Source organism: Camellia sinensis, chromosome 10 (genome assembly GCF_055761805.1).
Source record: "Camellia sinensis isolate YWXY chromosome 10, ASM5576180v1, whole genome shotgun sequence".
In the NCBI taxonomy this organism is placed as follows: Eukaryota; Viridiplantae; Streptophyta; class Magnoliopsida; order Ericales; family Theaceae; genus Camellia; species Camellia sinensis.
Window position 1 is genome coordinate 4,589,060 of NC_138970.1, and position 25,249 is coordinate 4,614,308.

The window sequence follows — 25,249 nt, forward strand, 5'->3', positions numbered from 1 at the left end:
GACAGCGCTGGAGTGTTTTCTAAATAACTTAAAATCTAGAAAAGATATCCCATTTCCGAAATATGTTCTGGAAATTAGATTAAATTCTCTACGAACCACAGGAAGGCCGAGTCCGATGAAAAATCTAAAATAGTCCTTTTCATTCTAATCCTCATGTGATATCAAATCTGGAAATTCTGTTATGCATGGGTATTTTATGCTCTTGTGTTCATGAAAATGCTTATTAGCTTATGATCATATCTTGGCATGAAAGTGTACATGTTATGGTTATGTTCTTTATCTCCTTCATATTAATGATGCATACTTATGTGGATACTATTATCTTGTTAAGTTGGTCTAACCTTGAATTAAACATTTAACTCAACGGAAAACTTAATTGGGATGGTATTGGATTTTTCGATCACTTGAGTAATGAAAAGATGATAATGTGTGATGTATGGATTTTTGGGATGCGTTCCCTATTTGGAAGTTAAAGTCTTGCGCAAGTGGTTTTTGGAACCCTTGAACGGAGCGGTTGTATTCGGACCCTAGGTGGTTTGGTGTGAGGAGGGATTTGGGCAAGGCCCTATTTTACCATCTCTTTTGAGGCCCTGCGGTTGGCGCTACATGGTATATAACCGTTGGTAGGCATCCGAGGTTAGTTCTGCAACAAAGCAGCAAAAGAGGGGGCATACTGAATAATCCGCATCCGATTTTTGTGGTTGGGAGGACGAAATCTTTTTAGGGGATTTCTAGTTTACTAACATCTAACCTTGTAACCCTTTATTTATTTAGTTGAGTATCATGCTTTATTACTTGCTATCATATTTTGATTGTGTATTGGACGGGGGAAAAAGGGACGGGGTGTGTGTGTGTTTACTGGGCATTCAAAGCTCACGGCGTATCATGCCAGGTGCCGAAGAGGAGTTTATAGCTGGAGACGACGAGCCTGAAACCTTCGAAGACTATTGACTATCTTAGGAAAGTTAGAAATTCCTTTTGATATTTTGTAAGGCTCATGTGAAGATTAAATTTTGTTTTGGGATGTAATGTAATGGAACAAGCTTATGAAATTAAGAGTATTCGTGGCTGTTATGTACTTATGATCTATATATTTGTATGAACCTCATCGTTGCTTATGAGACCTTGTGTCAATACCTTGTAAGATCTGTCAAAAGGGTAGTGCGCTACCTAAGAAAGCTGGACTCAGAAGGGAGGCTAAATTGACTCCTCCGGTGATTTGGGATCTTACTTGGTTATTGACCATAGGACTCATTAGTGACTCTCCCTTGACTGCAACCAATAGTGTAGAGTCGGGGCGTCACATTATCTGCTGAATAAAATATTCGGCTCAATGCCAAACTCGTCTGGTCAAGTGGGGTCATGTATTGTAATTCGGCTATAACATTAGATGCCGAGTATATTTGCCCTTGCCCCATTTAGGCATGTCATTTCGAAGCTGAATAAAACATATGGCTTGTGCCAATTTGGACGTGTTTCAAACCCTATTACAGACGCGAGGTTAACTGCGGGACGTATCAGAAATGCTGCATCCGTAACTAATGAATGAGGTATCGAGTATTTAAGAGGTCCTAGGCATTGTGGAACAAATCTGGCACAGACGACGAAAAATGGCAAGCGATAATTTGAGGAAGAACAGAAACTTGAATTGGGCCATAGATGTCTTAGAGATTATTCTTCAATAGTAAAGGGGAATGAAGAATTTGGCTAAACTAGACACTAAAATGCATCGCGTTGTTGGAGGCAAAGCTCAAAGAATGGGGAATATGATAGTGGAGGAAAGAGATAGACGTCGGTTGCCCAAACATCGGAGTAGGTCCCGCAGAAGAGGTGAAGCAGCAAAGTCCCCCAAGGATGGTATGCAACAACGAGGGGGATCAAAGAGTCATACTGCTGGTCATAATGCTGCACGAAGTGAGCCGAACAGACCTCCGTACCTGTTGAGGTTTTCGGTCTTTATTGGGAACAAACCAATGACCAAAGCGGACTCAATAGTCCATAACCCCAATGTGGCGGTGGAGTTCACGCGGCAAATATTTTTGCCAGAGGTGCAGCAGTCCCTCGCTGACCGTGGTGATTACGAAATTTTCAGGGACGGCATACATGGGTTGATCTAAGGACTTTACAGCGCATATGAAATCGGCATGCACCTACGCGAGGTGAAAAGACAGCTCGAGCAAAAGAAGGGGCGCATTCGAGATTTGGAGCGCCGAGTAGAAAAAGCCAAGAATGTGTTGAGAAAGGCTAAGGCAACTGAGACGCAATCAGTGTGTGTTGCAAACCTAGTTGTCACAGACAGAGTCAATCAGCACCTCCTGAATCATGCTATGGCCGATAGAGAGATGGCAAACATGTTTGCCAAAGAGGCTATAAGGACCCAGGCTTAAGAAGAAGGCTTTTTTGATGGCTGAAAAATCGGCATTGAAAAGACTAAGAAAAAATTGGCAGAAGATGTCTATCGATGCGAGAATCGCGGCTTCAACCACAGTTGGGTTCGGGCCTTACAAGCTGTGGGCGTAGATTCGATATCACCACTATTTCAGAATTACAAGTTTCCTTTTGAAACTTACGACGCCGATAAAATCGACGACGAAGAGGATGCTGAGTCGGAGAAGACTTAGATATTAAGAAACACATTATTTGTACTTTTCAATTTGTCCAACGTTATGTATTTGTACTTCTTTGGTGAAATAAATAAATATTTGTTACATTGCAATGTTTAATATTTGTATCTAATAATTGCATATATGTGGCCCTATATGGCTATATTGCTAAATACTCGGCCGTTCGTGGCCATATAGTAAGGTTGCTCCGAATTCGGAGGCTTATTCAGCCCAAACGTGATATCCACGAAGGGTGCTCCGAGTTCGAAGTCTTTGTGTTAGCCAATCATGATATCTATGAAAGGCGCTCCAGATTCGGAGGCTTATTCGGCCTAGATGTGATATCCACGAAGGACGCTCCGAGTTCGGAGTCTTGGTGTTGGCCAATCGTGATATCCACAAAAGGCGCTCCGAATTCGGAGGCTTATTCGGCCCAAACATGATATTTGCGAAGGGCGCTTCGAAATTTAGAGGCTTATTCAGCCCAGAGGTGATATCCACGAAGGGCGCTTTGAATTTAGAGGCTTATTCGGCTCAGACGTGATATCCACGAAGGGCGTTTCGAGTTCAGAGGCTTATTCGGCCCAGACTTGATATCCACGAAGGGCGCTCCGAGTTCGGAGTCTTCGTGTTGGCCAATAATGATATCCACGAAGGGCGTTCCGAATTCAGAGGCTTATTCGACCTAAACGGGATATCCACGAAGGGCGCTCCAAATTCAGAGGCTTATTCTTCCCAAACGTGACATCCACGAAGGGTGCTCCGAGTTCGAAGTCTTTGTGTTGGCCAATTGTGATATCCACAAAGGGTGCTCCGAGTTCAGAGGCTTATTTGGCCTAGATGTGATATCCACGATGGGCGCTCCAAGTTCGGAGTCTTTGTGTTGGCCAATCATGATATCCACGACGGGAGCTCCAAGTTCGGGGTCTTCGTGTTGGCCAATCGTGATGTCCACAAAGAGCGCTCCGAATTCGGAGGCTTCTTCGGCCCAGACGTGATATCCAGGAAGGGTGTTCCGAGTTTGGATTCTTTGTGTTGGCCAATCGTGATATCCACGAAAGGCGCTCCATGTTCGGAGTCTTTGTGTTGGCCAATCGTGATATCCATGAAGGGTGCTTCGAATTCAGAGGCTTATTCAGCCCAGACGTGATATCCACGAAGGGAGCTCTAAGTTCGGAGGCTTATTTGGCCCAGACGTGATATTCATGAAGGGCGCTCCTAGTTCAGAGGCTTATTTGGCCCAGACGTGATATCCACAAAGTGCGCTCCGAATTTGGAGGCTTATTCGGCCCAGACGTGATATCCATGAAGGGTGCTCCGAGTTCGAAGTCTTTGTGTTGGCCAATCGTGATATCCACGAAGGGCGCTCTGAATTAAGAGGCTTATTTGGCCCGGACGTGATCTCCACGAAGGGAGTTTTGAGTTCGGAGGCTTATTCGGCCCAGACGTGATATCCACGAAGGGCACTCCGAGTTCGGAGTCTTCGTGTTGGCCAATCGTGATATCCACAAAGGGCGCTTCGAATTCAGAGGCTTATTCGGCCCAAACGTGATATCCATGAAGGGCGCTCCAAATTCGGAGGCTTATTCGGCCGAAACGTGATATCCACGAAGGGTGCTCCGAGTTCGAAGTCTTTGTGTTGGCCAATTGTGATATCCACGAAGGGAGCTCCGAGTTCGGAGGCTTATTTGGCCAAGACATGATAGCCACGAAGGGCGCTCCAAGTTCGGAGTCTTTGGGTTGGCCAATCGTGATATCCACGATGGGCGCTCCGAGTTCAGAGTCTTTGTGTTGGCCAATCGAGATGTCCACAAAGGGCGCTCTGAATTCAGAGGCTTCTTTGGCCCAGACGTGATATCCAAGAAGGGCATTCCGAGTTCAGATTCTTTGTGTTGACCAATCGTAATATCCACAAAAGGCGCTCCAAGTTCGGAGTCTTTGTGTTGACCAATCGTGATATCCATGAAGGATGCTTCGAATTCGGAGGCTTATTCAGCCCAGACGTGATATCCACGAAGGGCGCTCTAAGTTCGGAGGCTTATTCGGCCCAGACGTGATATTCACGAAGGACGCTCTGAGTTCGGAGGCTTATTTGGCCCAGCCATGATATCCACGAAGGGCACTCCGAGTTTAGAGGCTTATTCGGTCCAAACGTGCTATCCACGAAGGGCACTTCGAATTCGGAGGCTTATTCTGCCCATTCATGATATCCACGAAGGGTGCTCTGAGTTCGAAGTCTTTGTGTTGGCCAATCGTGATATCCATGAAGGGCACTCCGAATTCGGAGGCTTTTTCATCATTCTACCATTGTTAACGAGACGTTGGTAGAAAAGGGAAATGCATTGTAGAATTTGTAGACGAGTACATGTTAGCATATCAACAAAAATTAGAAACAAACTAGCACGCCATACAGGTTGGCTTAATGATAGAATTTACGCAAGTGTGTGGAATTCCAGGGCTGTGGTAAGCTTCTGCCAGCCATGTCCTAAAGTTGGTACGCCCCTGTTCCGACAATTGAGTCAATCAAATAAGGGCCGTCCCAGTTGGGGCCAAATTTTTCGTCTGCCGGATTCTTAGTAGTAGGAAGCACTTTCTTGTGGACCAGTTCTCCAGGTGTATAACATCGCAGCTGCACTCACTGGTTATATGACTTGGCAAGCTGTTGCTGATATCGTGCCATACACGCAAGAGCGTGATCTTGGCGTTCTTCAATTAGAGTCAAATCTAGGGCTAACATCACATCATTGCGGCCCATGTCAAAAACCTTGGATTTCAACGTGGGTAGGCCGATCTCAAAGGGGATAATTGCCTGCGTTCCAAAGCAAAAAGTAAACGGCGTTTCCCTAGTAGATCATCTTGGAGTAGTGCAATGAGCCCACAACACACTGGGCAATTCTTCAACCCATCCGCCTTTGGCTTTTTCCAGCCGTTTCTTGATGCCATTCAGGATCACTTTATTATAAGCCTCCACCTGACCATTGCTTTGTGGATATGCGGGCGAGGAAAAGTAGAGCCGGATACCATATGTGTTGCATAATTCCTAATAGACGCCACAATCGAATTGGGTGCCGTTGTCGAAGACAAGTGCTCTCAGTATGCCGAATTGTGTTATGATGTTTTTCCATACAAAACGTTTAACATCAACATCTCGAATATGTGTTAGTGCCTCTCCTTTGACCCACTTTGTGAAATAACCCGTCGCGACGATCAGGAATTACTTGTTCTCTGGAGCCCGTGGTAATGGTCCGATGATATCGAGTCCCCATTGAGCGAACAGCCAGGGACTAGTAATGGAGTTTAGTTCTTCGGCAGGTAGATGATTTAAGGGGGAAAACTTATGGCATTGTTCGCACTTCTTTACGTAGTTCTCGGCATCTGATTGCATGGTCGGCTAATAATATCCATGTGTTACGGCTCGGTGGGCCAATGAGCGTCCTCCAAAGTGGGCACCACAACTACCTCCATGTATTTTGGCCAGGAGTTCCTCAACTTTATCAAGGTGAACACATTCTAGGTATGGCCCAGAGAGAGTTTTTTGTAAAGCTTTCCCTATGGATCAGCTGTGGATCCAGGTAGTATCGCAGGGCTTTATTTCACAGTTTGTGGGCTTCTTTCTTATCCATTGGGAGTTGTTCTGATGAAAGGAATACAGCGATAGGGTCCATCCAACTAGGTCCTGGTTCAATGATGTTACTTGAACTGGTTCAGAAGAGGTGATGCTCAGCTCTAGGATGAACCCTACTTCGATTGTTCGTTTGATTTCTGAGTTAATGGCAGAGGCTAGGCAAGCAAGGGCATCCGCATGTGTGTTCTGATCCCGAGTTATCTTATTCAATTCGTGGTGGTCGAATTTCATGAGCAAAGAATTCACTGTTTTCATGTAGGCTGCCATGCGATCATTTTTAGCTGCATACTCCCCTTTCAGTTGGTTGATGACTTATTTTGAGTCACAGAAAACAAGCAACCACTGTGCACCAAGGTGACCTGTGTTACGAAGGCTGGTTAGCCATGCATCGTATTCGGCCTCATTATTTGATGCATCAAAGCCCAGTTTGACCGCCTGTTCGCTAATTACCCCTTCGGGGGTCGTGATTGCTACTCCTGCCCCGCTGCCACGTTGGTTGGATGATCTGTCACAGTACAGCTGCCAAATGTCTCCAATATATATTCGCCAGCCAGATTTAGGTTGCAACTGATTGGACTTGAGGTCTACCTGGCATCCCGTGAACTCGGTTACAAAGTCGGCAAGCCCTTGCCCTTTGATGGAAGTTCTAGGAAAAAACTGGATATCATATTGGCCGAGTTCCAAAGCCCACTTCGACACCTACCCTAATGCTTCCGCACTGCGCAGCGCTGACCGGAGGGGATAGTCCATCAATACCCCCATGGTGTGAGCTTGAAAATAGTGCATCAATTTTCTTGCTGCCACCACGAGAGCAAGGATGAGCTTTTCCAGTGGTAAATATTGCGTTTCGGCATCGACCATGGCCTTGCTTACATAATAAATTAGTCGCTGTTCCCTGAGTTCTTCTTTTAGTAGCACAACGCTGATTGCCTAGTAAAATACTGCCAGATACAAGATGAGCGGATCGCCTGCCGATGGAGTTGCCAAGAGTGGTACTGATCGGAGATAAGTTTTCAAGCCGTCTAGCGTGGCCTGCCACTCAGGAGTCCGTTCAAATGCTTTGCCCTTCCGAAGTGTATGAAAACATTGTCGGCAGCGATATGAGGAACGACTGATAAACCTATTCAGGGTGGCGGCCATCCCCATCAACTTCTGAACTTCTTTGACTGACCTAGGGGAGCCGAGTTATAGAATTATTGTGATCTGCCTCAGGTTGGCCTCTGATGGTTGACAATATAGCTGAGAAATTGGCCAGATCCGATGCCGAATGCACATTTCGAGGCATTCAGCTTTATCTTGTACTTTTGGAGAATGCTGAAGGTTTTTGATAAATCGGCTAGATGGGCGTGCTTTTCCTTGGACTTCACTACCATGTCATCGATGTATACTTCCATGGTGCAGCCGAGTTGTTCCTTGAACATAGTGGTAACTAGTCTCTGGTAAGTTACTCCCGCATTCTTCAGTCTGAAGGGCATGACTTTGTAGCAATAGGTTCCCCTTGGGGTGAGGAATGTGGTCTTTTCTTGATCTTCCTGGTGCATGGAAATTTGGTAATAACCCCTGTAGGCATCCAAGAAGCTCATGCGCTGATGATGTGCCGTTGCGTCCACAAGTTAATCGATTCTAGGCAGAGGAAAACAATTCTTTAGATAAGCCTTGTTCAAATCTGTAAAATCGACGCAAACCCACAAAGATCTATTTTTCTTCTTCACAACCACGGTATTGGACAACCATGTAGGATAGGTGACTTCACGAATTGCCTCAGCATCAAGCAATCTGTCAACTTTATCAACAACGATTGATGCATGCTCCACAGCTGACCACCGACTTTTCTGAACAATTAGTTTGACTTTTGGATCAACGTTTAAACGATGCTGGGCCACGATCGGATCCACCCCCGGCATCTCATACGGTGTCCATGGAAACACGTCAAGGTTGTCGAGTAAGAAGGATACCAGCTCACGTCTATCAACTTCTCTCAAGGAGGTGCCGATCATGAAGAATTTGCCCGGACTCCCATTGATTTCGACCTGATCAAGATCTTCAGTGGCCTTTTCGCTGGGGATTTTCCCAATATCTTCGAGGCTCTCTCGATCTGATACTTCAACCGAGTTTACTTCCAGTTCCTTTGGCCTCTTTGTAGCAGTAATAAGATAGCATGCCTGTGTCAATTTCTGAGAACCCCGAATTTGCTCGATGCCATACTCAGTTGGAAAACAGAGTAGTTTATGGTAGGTGCTTGGCACAACCTGCATGGTATGTAACCAAGTTCTTCCCATGATGAGATTGTATGGTGATAGGAGTTTGATGACCAGAAATTCTACGTCTACTGATCTGGTACCCGCCCGTACTGGTAGTGTGATCTTACCCAAGGAATACTCAAGGTTGGCATTGAAGTCGAACAGTAGATAATCGACCGGCAACAAATCTGAATCAGTGAGGTCGAGTTTAACAAATGTCTTGTAATACATTATTTTCGAGGTGCTTCCCTAATCGATGAGGACGTGCTTAACTGTGAATCTGTTTAAGCGTAGCTCGATGACGAGGGGATCGGCGTGGGGAAGAGTTACTGCAGCTAAGTCGGTGTCATCAAAGCTAATCCTCCCAGTTTCATGGGGCCGTTTGGCTAGTGTGATCAGCTTGGGCGAGCTAGGTTGCAACTGAATTGTATGTACCTCAACCGACGACGGTAGGCTATATATCATGTGGATTATGCCAAGTGGCGGTGAATATGGTCGTAGGGCTATCGTGTTTGATGGATTGTTCTTTCGAACGTATTGCGCCAGCCAGCTGTCAGGTGATTCTTCAGTGCATAACAACTATCGATATCGTGGCCATGGTCCTTGTGATATTTGCACTGCTTATCCCTTCTCATTGTATCAAGAGGCCCCATTATTTTGGATGGCTATTTAAAGAATGGATGATGTTGGACTTTGGATAAGATCTTACCAATCAGCTCTGCCAATTTCGTATACTTCTTATCTGAATGTCTTGTGCGCCTGCTATCTACTTGATATTGTTCATTTGATCGGTGCGAACATTGATCGCTTGAACGGCGCGAATCACGCATTTTGTCTCGTTTAGCCTGAGTCTGAGGTTCGGGGCTCCTTGATGGCACAGTGCTTATTGGCTAAACAGGACGGGGCCGATTTAGCGACTTTCTGTCCGGCCTTGACCCACAGGGCGTCGTCTTCCACCTTACAATATTCTTCAACTTTCTTCATTAGCGCCCAAACTATTTTGGGGGGCTGTCTGGTCAATGAACTACGGAGAAGACTATTGGGATGTAGCCCCATCTCGAAGGCGGTAATGTTTATGGAATCATTGCAGGCATCATCTACCAAGTTGAAACATTCCCAATAACGCGCCGAATACTCACGGAGCGTCTCTTCTGGTTTAATTTGCATGGCTCAAAGAGAGTCGGCTTGCTTTGGCTGAACTTCGTTGGTGATGAATCTTGCCCTGAAGGATTTTTGGAGTTGATGAAAGCTTCTTACTGACGCAGGCTCCAGTTTATAGTACCATCTGACGGCCAACGGTCCCAGGCTACTTGGAAACATTCGACACATGAAGGCTTCATCGTTAGCATGCTACGTCATTGCTTGTTTATAATGATGAATATGGTCAGTGGGATCTGATTTTCCGTCATATAAGGTGAACGACGGTGTTTTAAACTTCTTGGGCAGCAAAGCCCTTGCGATGCGCCGCACAAAAGGGTTATGCTTGTCTTCTTCATTTGAATTATCACTTATTTTCCCTCGCTTGTGCCATACGTACGGACTTCTTTCGGATGAGCTGGATATATCAACTCGTCTCTTCTTTCTGGGTTCTTGGGATGGTGAGTCAGAATCACTGCCATTATCATATTTTTGAAGTCAACGTCGTCGATCATCATTCCTTCCTGGGGATCGACCCTGGTCATGGTATGTGGCCTACTGGGATTTGGCTAACTCCAGGGCCAGTTCCTAGCGCAGCCGCTCGTTTTTAGCCATCATATCTTCTAGACGGTGTTCATTTCACTTTGCTTGATCCATGATTGTCTGCATAGTCTCTTGCATCGAAGTTGAGGGTGAGGTCTGAGCTACTGGGTCAAAGTTCAAGGCCTATCGCGCAGTGATATTCTCCGATCCAAGCATGTTTCTTGGAGTGATGTCATCTCTTGGCGTAACGTCGTCAGCAACTACCGAAGGATCATCTGTTACACCCGCCATGGATGCGCTTGAGTATTCCCATAGACGGCAACAATTGTGGAGAAGTGATTTGGAAATACTCTGGGATCCTGTCAGATGTCCTTGATCCTCTGATTGCTATCTAAAAAAGGGATGAACACTCCGGTCGGTGGTGCCGGAATTAGCACTCCGATGGACAAGTCAGTATTCTCTCAAGTTTACTTCTATCTCAAGTTATTTCGTCTATTCTCAAATACCTATTTTTGGTTGACGTTCCTCTTTTTATACTACCTCTGGGCCCAAGGGTCAGGCCCACTCTTAATCTCGTACATGATTGCTTACTTGGCCTTCCAGTTGTGTGTTGGTTCCTACTCGGCTCCTTACATGGCCGATTCGTATATTCGGCTTCAAGAGCCCCTAGACAGGGCCAAATTGTCTTTGGCTTGATTTGGGACAAATTCCTTGGCCTTCCTTAATTAATTTTATTCGGCCACCACAAGGAGTATGAAGTTAAGTGCTATCTGTGCAAACAAGGAATCTTGGATTGGCAACACTATGGTTGTAGTAAGTGCCCTACAAAACGCACCCATGAGTATCCCTACTCTGAAATTCCATTCCAAATAGATCACCACTCCCTTCACCCTCACCACTCATCCCTTTTTGCTTCTTCCAGAGAATTTTATCCAAACCAATGCGATGTTTGTGGGGAATCTTGTGAAGGAGCCTTCATGTACAAGTGTATCGACTGTCCTTTTGTTCTTGATGTCAAATGCGCCCTGCTCATCGCCACTGCCACCAAGAAAATTCAGTTTCAGAAGCAGCAGTGGCAACCAAATCACTCCCATCCCTTGATATTGTGCAATATGGTTAAGAGTTTTGATTATACATGTTGCTACTGTGGATTAAGTATTGATGGAGATTGTGTCTATGTCTGCCTCCAGTGCAAGGGTTTGTTCCACAATTCATGCGCCGAGTTGCCCTTGGAAATCAAGCACCCATTTCACTCCTTGTATCCTCTCGTCTTCTCTCAGCCACAAAAGAATAAATTTTCTTACTGTAGTGTCTGTCACCAGGAGCTGCACCGTTTAAACTACCACTACTTTAAGTGTAGGTTTGTGGTAGACATTAATTGTGCTTGTCTGATACCGGAACAAGGTCAGATTCAACAATTCAGGCACCCTCATTCGTTGATTTTCTGCAACAATAAAGAAAATTTTCCTTTTACCTGCTATGCGTGCCACCTCTCCTTGGCGGATTCCTTATATTTTTGTCCAGAATGCTCTGCCATACTGTAGACTCGCCTTTTTTCGCGCCCCCTTTTTGGAAAGGTTTGAAAAGAAGGCCTCACAGTTCGGACTCTTGTGGTTCTGAATCTAATCTCACAAAGTGCAATGTGAAACTGATAATCACCAAAAGGTCCAAATCCGGTAAATCATTTTAAAAAATCGATTTTAAATCAAATAATGCCAAAATTGGACTGCTTTGTCAGATTACAGAGTCACCACCTAAATATTTTTTGTTTTGGAAAAGTTTAGGAAATCCTGACTCGTGCCAAAGGCCATGTGTCTGTCATCACCAAAGTTGCCTTGGCTCGGGAACTTTGGTACGAGAGGGAAAGGTCCTGAAATGAGCACCCTCGCTCGCCCGATCAAAGATCGGCCTCTACTAATCATGATATGCTTTTTATAAACATTATGTGTTCTTGTTCTGGTTATTATTCTAACCTTACTATGTGATGCGCACAAGCAAGTATAGACTAGTTTGCTCAATTTGGAACAATTCAACTCATGTTTGTTTGTGAAAACGGTTTGAATTTGCCACCTCAAGTGGGTATAAAGATTGCGGATTTGCCACAAAACATAGTGGGCTTAAAACTGATTTGCCACTCAACAAAGTGGGCTTAAAACGCACATTTGTTGAATCGCTCCAATTCAAACAACAAGCCTTCATCCACAAGCATTCAAGCAATTTATCATTTAAGCACATAGCCTCATGGCAAGCATGCTAATCATGGCAACATTCACACACATGCAAGTATGCTAAAGCATAAAAACTCACCTAGTACTTCAAGCTAAGATAGACAAAAGAGTTAGAAAAATATGCATGTTTCCTAATTATACAAAATGTCTAATGCAACACATGCAATTATGCAATTAATAGGCTTGGCTACTAATATAACATATGAATGATTTGTACAACATGCGATTAAACATGTATTCGAATAAATATTGAAATTGCAATGCAGTTTGAATGATGTGCCGAGCCTCGGTGCATGCAATATAAATGAATGGATGCAAACATACAAGCATAAGGTATGCTAATTTGAAATATGTCCTTAATCTAACCATCAAAAGCGATCAAATAAAAGGGAGAAAGACGTGGGATTGGAAGACATACACACATGCACGCACACAGATTACAACATTATGCCCTCGCGAATGAGGGTCCGAATAAAACTAGCTAAGCTACACTACTTAACTAATTATTACAACACTTGAATTGAATTAACTAACTATTCTTAGCTAATTGAATTTTACAAATCAAATTAATTAGCTAAATACTTAACTAACTAATTGCAAAGCAATTAAGTTAATTAATTACAACATGAATTAATCAACTAATCTACTTAAATAATTACAAAATTTGCAAGCATTAGCTACAACTAATTAACTATGCAAGTTAACTAAACAGCCTCAAGAAACGAGGGATGCATGCATGCTCGGTTTCTCCACTCGAAAAGTCACCGTTTGCTGCTGCTAGCCTCTGTTTGCACATTTGAACACCAAAAATTCTGCCAACTTCCAGAATACCTCTGCTCCACCCCAGGAACATACTGTGCAAATTTCATTAGTGGCCAATAGGGGGCCTGTCGGCTACCAATGGTGGCTGGTCTACTGCTAGTGGTGGTCGGTCGGCCATTGATGACATGAGCTCCTCTTTTTGCTGCAACAGAGAGCAGGCAGAGCAAAACAGTGTATTCTCACACTTGTTTGCACACTTTACCTCTCCTTTTCATGGAGAAATCAAAGGAGGGGCAAAATTTGATTTCACAAACCATCAATTAAGCAATTTCATTGCATGATGGCTTGTGAAACCAATTGTGCAAGTTCAATCAATGCACAATGAGACTCAAATGTCCATCACCCTATCATGCATGATCAAGGGCAATGGAGACCTAAGAAAATGACACATTTCATCACTTTTGCGTATGAAATGCCTCATTTTTCTTGTGTTCAAACTAATGTCCGATTTGAACGCATGCAATGCAACATAAAAAGATGCTTATCTTGCCTCTTTTACTCGCCAATTTTGTTTACTCAATTTAATTACCAAAGCCATTCTTTAATTGATTTGTCCATTAGTGAGTGTCTTCTAATGGAAAGATGACTTAAACCACAAAGTGCTTTGGTAATGAAAAAGGCATTACACTGTTGGTAATGAACCCCCTAAGGGATTAAACCATTAGGTGTAACACCTCCATTTCACACTTAGGCAAGCAAGAGGTTTAAAACCACTTTCAAAGCAAACAAAAGAGTGAAGAATTGAGGGAGGTTGCAGAGATTAAAGTGCTGAAATTAAGTGCAAAACAACACTGAAACATGCTATCAACTCAAAACAATGGTGATTAAAGTATCAAAACACCAAGCTAGTGAAGAAAGTTACACTACAACTATGCAATACAAGACTCAAATGAATTAAGCAGCCCAAAATAGGTCAAAATAGAGCGTAAAACATGCTGGACTTGAGACACAAAAAGCTAAAATAATAAGCTAACATGTGAAGCTAACTAGGCATGCAAACAAGACACAAGAAGGGGAGGCAAACCCTTCCAATTTTGGACTTCAAAATAAGGTTTTTGCCACTGAAAAACCTCTAAAAATCAATGGTTAAAATGGCAAAAAAAGTTGGTTTGAAAGTGATGAAAAATGGTACAAAAGCTTAACAAGCAAAGAAGCAAGAAGGATGGACCACCCCCTAACTCAAAATAGCCTCAAACGACCACTTTTAAGTCACAAAAATAAAGTTTTTGACAGTTCAAAACTAGCCTAAAAACAGTTGAAATAGATGGCAAAACAAAGATACAAAAACAAGTATAAATAACGTAAGTGCTATACCTTTGAAGTAAAGCACAAAATAGCCAACAATCCAAGCTCAAACCGCATTCTAGAGCTCAAAGAAGGTCCCAAGTTACCTCAGCCCAAAGGTGAGAATATTTGGTTAAGGGTTGGTATGCAGAAGCTAAGGATTTATGAACAAATGTGCACAAAATAACAAGAGAGAGAGAGAGAGATATATTTTCGCTCTAAATTTTCTAACCCTCAAAAATGGGGGAGGAACCCCCCTATTTGTAGAAAAACACCCCTTGAGCTTAGAAACATCCCACCATACACGTGTAAGGAGATGCAGTTCAGTGTGCAACAGCTGGCATAACTGTCAATAAATATTTGGAAAAAGGCACTGGTGGCCGTTGGCCACCACTGATAGCTGACCGGCCACTACTGGTGGCCGACCGGCCACACCCATGGCTGACAGCCTTGGGTGGTGGCCGACTGTAGACCGCCCCAACTCCGCTCCGCACACGAGGGCGCGAATTGTGTTCTTAGCTACTACAGTTCAGACTCCTATCACGGTTTTGAATCTAATCTCACAAAGTGCAATGTAAGACTGATAAATCACCAAAGAGCCCAAATCTGAAAAATCGTTTTGGAAAATCGATTTTAATCAAAAAGCGCCAAACATGGACTGCTTTGCCAGATTTCAGAGTGGTCACCTAAATATTTTGTTTTGGAAAATTTAGGAAACCCTGACTCGCGCCTAAAGCCACGTGTCCGTCATCACCAAAGTTGCCTCGGTTCGGGAACTTGGGTACGAGAGGGGAAGGTCTTGAAATTTGCACCCCCGCTCGCCCGATCAATGATCGGCCTCTACTAACATGATATGTTGTTTTTGAAAACACATGTGTTCTTGTTCTAGTTTATTAGCTAACCTTACTATGTGATGCGCACAACACACAAGTATAGACTAAATTGCTCGATTTCGAACAAAATATCTCATGTTTATTTTTCGGAAATGGTTTGAAGTTGCTACCCTCAAGTAGGCTAAAACGCGGATTTGCACCAAACTATGTGGGCATAAAAACATGATGATTTGCCACTTCAAGTGGGCTTAAAACTTATATTTTGATGAATTATTCCAATTCAAGCAATGAAGCCTTCATTTACAGGCATTCATGCAGTTAAGCAAGTAAGCAGTTAGCCTCATGGCAAGCATGCTATCATGGCAGTCACTTACACACATACAAGGATGCTAAAGCATAAGCACTCACAGTGTACTCCGAGCCAAAATAGAAGTTATGTTAGAAATCATGATGACCCTAGCTATGTTAAGGATGCCTAATGCAACACATGCAAAAATGCAACTAAAATAGGCTTGGCTATCCAGGATGGCATATGAATGCAACACTTGATAACATGGTTTGAAACGCGTATTCAAGTAAGTGTATTGAAATACAATCCAGTTTGAATGATGCGCTGAGCTCGGTGCATGCAATACGAATGAATGATGCAAACATGCAAAGCATAAGGTATGCTAATTGAAATATGCCCTAAACTAACCATCGTAAGTGATTAAATAAAAGGGAGAAAGAAATGGGGTTGAAAGACATGCATCACATACACGCACACTTATTACAACATTTGCCCTCTCGATTGAGGGTCCGAATAAATAATACAAGTTAGCTATGCTAAGCTATTTAACTAGTCTAATAATCTAATTAGACTAATTATTACACAACCAAATTGAAAACTAGCTATGCTAAGCTAACTAAGAAATTACAATAATGAATTAAATTAGCTAACACATTAATTGATTAATTACAAAACCGACAATTAGTTAACTAAGATAACAACTTATTCTAAGTTAACAAAAGCGCTGAAATGGCCTCGGGACGAGGGATGCATGCATGCTCGACTTCGCTCGGAAATCCATTGCCATGCCACCTATTGCCTTTGTTTGCATTTGAATTGTTCTCTGAGAGTTGCACAAACTTCCAAATTGCTTATGCTCCAACAAGGGGACCTCCTGGTGGGCTGCCGACCAAAAAATGGTACTGTAGACCACCTGTAGACCACCTAAATTTGCTGTAGACTAGAAAAAGTGGTCGGCCACCCACTTTTACTGGTCTGCCGACCAGAAAATCTGCCAAGCTCCAGTTTTGCTGCAACAGAGAACAAGAAGGGACATAGCAGTGTATTTGCAAGATATGTGTGCACAACCACCCTCCCTATCATTTCTCAAGCTCAAGGGAGTGCGGTACTCGACTCTCGGGCCACCAACCGAGCATCTCAATGCACAATGGCCAAGAAGCCAAGTTTGCACAATTCAATGTCAATGAATGCACAAACAACACATAAAAGCCTCCGCCTCTATCATGCTTGATCAAGATGGTTGGCAACCAAGAAACGTAACATGTTTCATCACTTCAAGTACGAAACATGCCACATTCCTTGTGTTTGGATCAACGCTCGATCCAAACACAATGCAACACATACAACATGATCAACCTATCAATGCTAATGGCATGCACAAGACCCTATCATGTGAATAATGCATGCATGGCATGTTCGAAGGCTAAAGCATTAAAGCAAGTAAAGAGCATCATACAAGAGGCATGTAATACAATGCTCAATGGACTTAAACCACATATGGATAGACCTAAATCATGCCAAAACAATGGCCATCACACCAAAACTTAGGCACAAAAAGGCAAGATATGCATGCTCATGTAATGGCTCATCAACTAGGCATAAGAGCACAACTCTCAAACATGATAAAGAAGTGACAAATGTGAGAGTGTAGCTACACTATATGCACTGAAATTATGTATGAAATGATGCCAAATCACTCAAACTACACAAGTATAGCATGCAAGAGGGCCTATGGCACAAGGCTATTAAAGGGGACTACACAAGAGGTATGCAATACATGGCACAAATGATTGAACCAACCATAGACAGAGCTCAATTAGGTCAAAACAAAGACCAAAACATGCTAGGATGGGAGCTCAAAAGCCTAGACAAGCATGCCTACGCATTGGCCCATAATCGAGGCACAAAGGCACAACTCTTAAAAGCACTCAAAGAGTGAAAGAAGTGAGAATATGGAAATGCTATATGCTCTAAAATAACATGTTAAATGATGCCATGACATGCAACTATCACAAGTATGGCATGCTATGGTGCTTAAAACTCAAGACTAGCAAAGGCACTTGCACTATATCCATATCAAGCAAGCCCCAAAGGGTCAAGGTGACCCAAAATAGTCCCAATGCAGGTCAAAACAATGCCAAAACATGCATGGATTAGAGCTAACACATGCTAGGATTAGAGGCATGAAGCGTGGAGCATACTAGGCCAATGAGCATGATTACACTACAAGTGTAAGAAGCAAATGAGGGATGCTCTAACCAACCAAAAAAAAAAGTTGTATCATGGCAAAATAACACCAAAAATACACTGATGTGGTAGCCCAAATGCTTAGACAAGATGGCATACATATTGGCTCATATTTAACGCATAAAGCACAACCTTCCAAAAGCATTGAAAGAGTGAAAGATGTGAGGGCATGATAGTGAAACATGCTCTGAAATAACATATCAAATGATGCTAAATCATGCAAATAGCCCAAACAATGCATGCTAATGACTTGGAAACTCAAAGCTAGTGAGCAATATTGCACTATGGCTATACAAACTAAGGCATACATGACCAAAACAACTTAAAACAGAGCTTAAGCATGGAAAAACATGAGTAAAAACTTGCTGGAGTAGAGCCAAAAACATGCTAGAATGATGGTCCAAAGCATGATGCATGTTAAGGCTATAGGGATGATTGCACTACAAGGGTACGAAGCATGCAAGAGGCAATCAAACCGACCCAAAATAGAGCTATAACATGTTAGAATAGTGCCTAAAACATGCTAAGATAGAGCCAAAACATGCAAGAAAGATATGCTACTTTGATGAGCCATCAACACAAGCAAACAAGAGAAGAGGAGGGGGGATAACCCCCTCCTATTTGGGGCCTCAAAACACACTTTCTATCACTAAAAATTCACTGGATTTCAGTGGCTAAAAGGCCAAGAGAAGATGATGTCAAAGGCCTAAAGAGATGGCACCAAGCCTAAGCAAATAAGGCACAAAAGGGGGTAGACCACCCCCAACACCAAAGAGGCCTTAAACAAACATTTCAAACACTTGAAAATGAAGCTTTTTGTAGTTGAAAGTTAAACCAAAAGTAGCATGCAAAGGCGGCTAAGTACTTAAGCAAAACAAAGCTTAAAAGAAGATATGGGACTCGCCCTTGAAGAACAAGAACAAGGTAGCAACTTCTGAGGCAAAACCAAGCTTTTGAGCTTCAAACAAACCTCCAAGAACCTCAGCTCAAGAATGAAGGTGTTTCACTAGGTGTTTAGTGCAAAAGTATGAACAAATCTCACTTTTAGGCACAAAACAACACAAATATAAAGAGAGAGGAAGAAATACAGAGATAGAAGGATATGTATAGCCCTAAGCAATATTTCTCAATCTGAGACAAGAGGGAAGAGGCTACCTTATATAGAATTCCAAGAAGCTAGAAGCTTGGTGCAATCCCTCCATACACGTGTATGAAGGATGCCTTTTGTGCCCAACAGCTAGCAAGAAAAATATTTGTAGAAAATGCAGAAAAGTTACCGACCAGTTGAAATGGTCGGCCGACCACTCCCACTAGTCGACCGACCATAATAAGTGGTCTACAGGGAGAACAACTGGTCGGCAGGGAGGAAAAGGTGGTCTGCACAGAGAGTGAAAGGTGGTGGCAGGCTGCCGACCACCTTAGGTGGTCCACAGACCACCAACCCTAGCTGGCTGACCAGAAAAACTGGCTGGTAGGGAAGAAAAGTGGTTTATAGGGGGAGAAACTGGTCTACACCCTTGTTCCACTCTCTAGGTAAAGGATAACAAGGTTTGGTTAAAAAACAAACCAAAGAGGAAGCAAGACAAGTGTCCGCAACGCAAGGCACTCAGTCAAAAGCCTCAAAAACTAGTCTACGGGTACAAAAGGTGGCCTACAGGGGGAAAGGTAGTCTACGGCTACAAAAAGTGGTTTACAGACCTCTGTCTCCCTCTAGGCAAAGGCAGCAAGGCATGGTCCAAAAACCAGGCCAAGAGGGGGAAGTTAAGAGGTCCCGAGATAAGGCGCTTAGCCGAAGGCTCCAGAAACTTGAAACGAGCGCAAACATGCACAATCATCGAGCGCTCAATTGATGACGTTTGGGTCTTAAGGTCGGTCAAAAATGGGGTGTCTACACCGACAGGTCACCAAGGGGTTCAGACACCAAGTTTTGGTCCAAAACAAGGCACAAAAAGAACAAGGTTAAAAGGCTCAAAGACAGGGCATTTCGCCGAGGACTTCGGGCTCTCAAAACAAACACAAACATACATAACCATCGAGTGCACGAGCGATGACGTCTAAGTCTTGAGGACGGTCAAAAATGAAGTGTCCACACATACTCCACAAATCGTGTGCTGATTTGCCTCAAGAAATTGAGCACCTCCTTCACCCTCACCATACTCTTACCCTCAACTATCATTGGAGTCCGGACATACAGTTCCCCCTGATTGTAATGCATGTTTAGGCATTTGTAGTGGTTTTTTCTATAAATGTTGCAGTTGCAAATGGTACATAGACGTTAGATGTGCCTGTTTACCAAAGTCCACTATTTTGAGGTGGTCTAAAATTTACCACCATCTTCTTGCTTTGATCTTCTACACTCAAGATATTCATCGAGGTTGCAATATCTGAGCCAAGTTCTTTTATACCCCTTTCTTCTGTTGTTTGTTGTGCGATTTCAAGCTACATGTCCATTGTATTTCAGGATTACCGCCTACCCTCAAATACAATAATCATGTCCATTCCCTTACCTTTACCAATTGTCCAACTAAAGATCGTCCCGATGAAGATGACAATGCAGAATTTTACTGTGATGCTTGTGAAAAAAAAAGGGTCTAGCCCTACCAACTTATTATTGTAAGGTTGGATGCCAGCTCGTTGCTCATCCTCATTGTGTGGTATCTGAGGTAATGTCTAAATTCATTCTTTACATATCAAATTAAAATTGATCAAAAAGACCCATAAAGAGAAAAAATCAATGTCCCATTTACACAATTGGGTTGACCAAACAGATTGGGCATTTGAGATAGGATCTCATGAATAGATTGGCCCTTAATAAGATCTCATGGTTTTCTTTTGTTTTAAAATAAAGATTTTTAGCTATTGAAATTCAAGTTACATATCACAAGATGAATTGTAAAAATCAACATAGAACAAATAGAAAAGTAGGACTATATTATTATAGCAATTCTGCTTTTGACCTGACTCTTGTGGTATCCCAAACCTGGGTTTAATGCTTTCATATTGTTATTTACCTCTTGTTCCCCTTGTGTCCCTTTAGAATTGGCTTTCGGCTTGTGGTCGTGCATTTGGAACAGGTTGGTTGCTTGTTTTGCCAAACCTTTATTGTCCAGATTTTGGCTCTTCCGCTCAAGCGGGCTTCACAATTTTGCCCCTCCAGTCGAGCGGCCAATCTTGCCCTTGAGCGGGATTTGTCAAGTCTTAGTACTTTTTCGCAGGTCTGTAAATAATGGGAGAGTGCGTCGGACGCTCAAGCGTCCAGTCTCACACTCGAGCGGGGTCCTTCGTCTGCAAATATTCTAGAAGTGTGCATTCTACGCTCGAGTGCCACTTTTCACGCTCGAGCGGAACTTTGTGTCTGGTGCTTGAGCGTCACTTTCCACGCTCAAGCGGACTGCGTGAATAACAGTCCGTGAGGATGATGTTTTGAATCACTTTTTCATCATTCTCTCTCTCTAAAACTTCCCAAAAACCAAGTTCATGAGTTTCTCTCTCTAAAACTCACATTCTCTCTTAGATTTCATCTAAATCCGTCGATCTCCTCACACTTGTACCTTTGAGAAAAAGATAGCATCTCAAGATCTACATTTTGATCCGAATGGAAGTGGGTTTCTGTGTTCTTGGAGTTTCTCTCTTGTTTGGCTCATCTTCTTCCTTTGAGGTAGGGATCTTTTCTACACCTTGATATGATATTTAGCTTAGTTATTTGTATCTCGTATAACAATGATGTGATTTGGGGGTGTTGTAAGCAAACCTAGGGTTTGGGTATATTATGGAAAGAGAGATTGTTGTTGAATACGAAATAGATGGATATGGGTTTTGAAAATGAAATTATGAAATGTCAAATGGTTGAAAATGATATTTGGGTTGATATTTGAAAAAGGGAAAGTTTTGCCCTAAAATGACTATCATGATTATTTTATATAGATAATTGAAATTGATGTAATTACAGAACTAATGAGTTGTAGTCTCATTTGGGCGGTTGAGAAACGATGAAATTGGCTCATGTAATGAATTAAATTAAAGGGGAATGGCTTAAGAATTGAGTTTGGTATCTTATGACTATATAATATGTGGATGCCTTTATCACTAATGTTGTATATGCATAGTATACTTATACCTTTGCTAAATTTCATATACTGTGTTAGATAATTTCTACTGGGCTATGGCTCACCCTATTTGGGAATATCATTTTCAGGTAATGATGGCATGCCTCCGCAAGGCAATAGATGGAAGGGGCCTTTGGGAAGCAAGAGCTTCTTGTTTTGTTTTATTCTTGAGTAGCCTAGGGCTAAATTTGTATTGAGCGAAGCTCATTTTGTTGTAACCAAGTCAAGGCTTGGAAAGGTGTAAGCCAATCGGGCATTTATTTTCGTTAAACTCTTTGTATTCCTTAACTTTATGTAATGAAAGCACTAAGACTCTGATTTATGCTATCATTTATATATGTTTGTGGATGCATTTATGATATTATTTTGGGGGCGTTACAACTTGGTATCAGAGCGTACCGTGTTTGAATACTTTGGGTACATGGGAAGTGGTTAGTATCACAATGGGTTTGTCTCGCTTGCTAGAGACTTAAGTGTGAACGATATGTGCTTATATGACAACATGTTTTTGTGATTATTTGGGTATGGGGTTGAATTTTTTGGATGTTGATTGGGTCTACGGGTTTCTAGGAGTCTTGTTAGAAAGACACTTGATCATTGATATTTCTAATTGGAACTCTAGCAATGCTGCAGGATAGTCATTTTTTGGAGATGAAATTCGTATTTGCTTACATGATGACGTGCTTATATAGAGTGAATTACTGTTATCCAATGCATTAGGATGTGAGTGAGTTAGCTTCGGTACATTTGTGAATGTGCTAATCTCTTTGTTACCTTCATTAGGATGTCAGGACGTGGTCGTAGAGGTAGGCGTGGTAGGCCTAGAAGGCACAAGATGCCTATACTGGATGGAATTCTGGCACGAGAGGAGGGAGTTGGTCAAGCCAATGTGGCCGAACCGGTTGCTTAGTAGGCCATTGGCGCCTTAGCCCGTGAAATGGCTAGAGTATTGAGGGAATCAATGGACATTCTCAGAGCTGAGAATCAAGTCCAAGCTCAGGTAGCTGAGGTAGGGCCTTCTTTTCTGAACAGGGAGTTCTTCCAGTCGAATTCGGACAAGTTTGTGGGCGATCCTAAGGAGCCATTGAAGGCAGATGAGTGGCTGGAGCAGATAGTGAAGACATTCGAGATGCTTGGCATCGAGGACGACTAATTGAGGGTGACCTTGGCGTCTTTCCAATTGAAGGGAGATGCAGGTCAGTGGTGGAAGTATGCGCGGGGACGCATTGGAGGGATTTGGGAGGCTTTTGTCAACGCCTTCCAAGATAAGTTTTTGCCTCCCACTGTTAGGGAGAAGTTAAGGGATCAGTTTTCTCACCTCAAGCAGTTGAACACGCTTGTGACCGAGTTTGAGGCCACCTTTTCTAGCCTCTCTAGGTTTGCACCTGAGTTGGTGGTGACTGAGGAGCGCCATTGTTTGAAGTTCGAGAAGAGGTTGACGACCAGACTCATGTTTCGATTGGCCGGGTCCATGATTAGAGATTATGGATACCTTATGGTGGCAGCGGCCCATCTTGAGACCATTATGCAGGCAGAGGAGGAGAGGATGAGGGGCTCCATGAGGAGTCAGGATAGTCAGGGGGACGGTATGAGGTAGAGGGGTTCTAACCCTCAGCAGTCCCAGGGAGTGCAGTCAAGGTCTACCTTTCCAGTGCCGAGTTTGGGTTCTGGGAGAGGTGGTCATGGAGATGTGACTTATTTCAAATATGGCTAGTTGGGTCACAAGTCTCCAACTTGCCTGTAGAGAGAAGGAGGGCATCGAGCTGCTTTGTCTTCGGCTCGTTCTTAGGGACAGAGTCAGGGTAGAGAACAGCCACCTATTTGTTATCAGTGTGGTCAGACAGGGCACCTGAAGTGGTCTTGCCCATAGTTGGGTGGCACGTCTAGTGCGTCTAGTTCGAGACAGACACAGAGTTGCCAACCAGCACATGCAGCACAGGCCTCGAGGGCCAATCAAGGAGCTTCTTCGGCTCAGTCAGTGTAGTAGGCTTATGCTCCGAGGGGTGAGCAGGTAGATCAGAGACCAACAGGGCGTGTGTATGCTGTCACAGCGCCAGACCTTGTACCTGCTCCTTCAGTAGTGAGAGGTACCTTCTTGTTTTGTAATTCAGTTGCTAATGTGTTGATTAATATGGGTGAATCCTATTCTTTTATCTCATCTGCATTTACATCAGTTTTGGGATTAGAGTTGGCACAGTTAGCATCTTCTATTTGTGTAGAATCACCTATTGGTGGTGAAGTTTTTCTGAAACAGGGAAGTTGGGGTTGTGATATAGAGGTTGTCGGTCGTCGACTTTCTTTTGCGTTCGTTTTTCTTAACATGTCTAGCTTTGACGTTATTTTCGGTATGGACTGGTTATTGTCATACCGGGATGTTATAGATTGCTACCGTCAGAGGGTTACTGTATGTACCTTGAGCGGGGATTGCTTTTATTTCTTGGGAGACCGGGTGGATAGAGTCTTATCATCGGTATATGATCTGCGTGGACGGAGTGAACTTAGTTGTCTTCGCTCTAGCTTCCTAAATAGTGAATATGATAAAGTCCGGCTTGAGTTGCCAAGGGTGGTTTGTGAATACCCCGATGTTTTTCCCAAGGACCTTACAAGTTTACCACCTCACCAAGAGATGGAGTTCTCTATTGATTTAGTGCCTGGCACGACACCGATTTCTTTGGCACCGTATCGATTTGCACTTGCTGAATTGAGTGAGTTGAACGTTCAACTCCAGGAACTGTTAGATAAGGGTTTTATCCGCCCTAGTACCTCACCTTGGGGAGCACCAATCCTCTTTGCTAAAAAGAAAGATAGAGCCTTGCGACTTTGTATTGATTACCGAAATTTGAATCGGGTAACTATTAAGAATAAGTACCCAATGCCTCATATAAATAATTAGTTCGATCAGTTAAAAAGGGTCTTGCTATTTCTTTGAGATAGACTTGAGGTCGGGTTACCATCAGTTGAGGGTAAGGGAGGAGGACATCCCGAAGATGGTATTTCGTATGTGGTATGGCCATTACGAGTTCCCAGTAATGCCTTTTGGGCTAACCAATGCTGCAACTGTATTTATGGATTTGATGAACCGGATCTTTCGTGAGTTCCTAGACCGTTTTGCAGCCGTCTTTGTGGACGACATCTTTATTTACTCACCTTTTGAGGAGGAACATGAAGAACACTTACGGGTAGTGCTTGAATTACTTAGAGCCCACAAGTTGTATGCTAAGTTTGGAAAGTGTGAATTCTGGTTGAAAAAGGTTAAGTTTCTAGGCGATGTGGTATTCGGGGAAGGGGTGAC

General features: G+C 43.2%; 1 long non-coding RNA gene and 1 pseudogene across 1 annotated transcript in view; both read left to right on the forward strand.

Moving 5' to 3' along the window:
* The window catches only part of LOC145800946 (uncharacterized), a 258,555-nt gene that overhangs the window by 86,472 nt on the left and 146,834 nt on the right, over positions 1 to 25,249 (forward strand). The gene's annotated exons all lie outside the window — the stretch shown is intronic.
* On the forward strand, positions 6,866 to 11,692 carry LOC145801222 (protein VACUOLELESS GAMETOPHYTES-like; annotated as a pseudogene).